Source organism: Pan paniscus, chromosome 8 (assembly GCF_029289425.2).
Source record: "Pan paniscus chromosome 8, NHGRI_mPanPan1-v2.0_pri, whole genome shotgun sequence".
NCBI lineage: Eukaryota > Metazoa > Chordata > Mammalia > Primates > Hominidae > Pan > Pan paniscus.
The window spans coordinates 105920870-105922582 of record NC_073257.2 but is presented as its reverse complement, the minus strand read 5'-3'; the positions used below and the strand labels follow the sequence as shown (position 1 = coordinate 105922582).

General features: G+C 39.1%; 1 pseudogene; it reads left to right on the top strand.

Annotated features, from left to right (window-relative positions):
• The first annotated feature begins 390 nt into the window (after positions 1 to 390).
• On the top strand, positions 391 to 1105 carry LOC100992352 (ras-related protein Rab-11A-like; annotated as a pseudogene).
• Positions 1106 to 1713: the final 608 nt, after the last annotated feature.

Below are 1713 nucleotides of genomic sequence, written 5' to 3'. Positions count from 1 at the left end.
GAAAGGTTACCTATCTCTGTCACTCTGAAATTTGTCACTGCTGCCTTATTTAGTTTGTTTGGTGAGGTCATGTTTTCCTGGATGGTACTAATGCTTGTGAATGTTTCTCAATGGCTAGGCATTAAATAATCATTTATTTTTTTCTAATCCTTACAATCTAGGCTTATTTATACACTTCCTTCCTGAGAAAGCTTTCCAAGTATTCAAAGGGAGTTGAGTGTTGTAATCTAAGTCTTTGGTCACTGTGTGGCAACTTTTTATCATTAGTTGTCATCAATATGTGTTGATATAATTTATAGTTTTCTCTGTTTTTATTCTGCCTGAGGATCACTGAGATTCTTGCATCTTCGGATTGGTACTTTTCATCAAATGCAGAAAATTAGGAGCAGCAATGCCTCCCTAGTCTCACAGATGCTACTACCGCTCCCACCCCTTCACTCCTCAGTTGTGCAATGGGCACCTGCAACAATGAGAATGACTACCTCTTTAATGTTATCCTTATTGGAGATTCTGGTGTTGGAAAGAATAATCTCCTGTCTTGATTTACTCAAAATGAGTTTAATCTGGAAAGCAAGAGCACCACTGGAGTAGTTTGCAACAAGAAGCATCCAGATTGATAGGAAAACAATAAAGGCATAGATGTGGGACAGAGCAGGGCAAGAGTAATACGAAGCTATAACATAAGCTTATTATCATGAAGATATAGGTGCCTTATTGGTTTAAGACATTGCTAAACATCTCACATATGAAAATACAGAATGATTGCTGAAAGAACTGAGCGATCACACTGATAGTAACATTGTTGTCATGTTATCATGGACAAATAAGAGTGATTTACATCATCTCAGGGAAGTTCCTAGAGTTGAAGGCAAGAGCTTTGGCAGAAAAAAATGATTTGTCATTCATTGAGACATCTGCTCTAGACTCTACAAATGTAGAAGCTACTTTTCAGACAATTCTAACAGAGATACCTCACATTGTTTCTCAGAAGCAAATGTCAGACAGAGCCAAAAAAGACATGTCCCCAAGCAATAATGTGGTTCCTGTTCATGTTCCACCAATCACTGAAAACAAACCAAAGGTGCAGTGCTGTCAGAACATCTAAGGCATTTCTCTTCTGCCCTGGAAGGCAATGTATAACCCATTTCTCAAGTCCAATATTTAAATACTGAGGAGAACAAAAACCACCCAGTAACAGGCCCTGGAGACAAATACTCCTTATGTGAGGAATTTAGAAGGGAGCAAAGACCACCTGTTGACCACAAAACAGGCAAAACTCCTTATCTGAAGAATTTAGAAGTAATTAAACTTCCCTAGTATCCAAAGTTGGCATCTGGTTCCAGGCCTCTTTTCAACTTAAAGTTTGTAAAGATGTATAGGCGTTCTATACGTCTCCAGAATGCCATGTCAAAACTCATTGTGCAATCCTTGCTGACATTAAGGCACCAAAAGTACTACAAATGTAATCATTTATTATGACCTATGTGGCTAGTATGGTCCCAATTACCCTCAAGCTCCTGCCTTAAAGTTCATAACTACTCCTAAGGAAAAATCCACCATGGTGCACTCCGTCCTCTCACTGAGGTGCCCTGATGCACTCTCTGGCAACGTTCTTTCTTTCTAATAGTACTTTCCTTTTTCAAACCTATACTGTTGTCAGTAAATTCGTACCAGCCTGTGAGTCAACCACTTCTAGATGCTGGGGTTCTGATA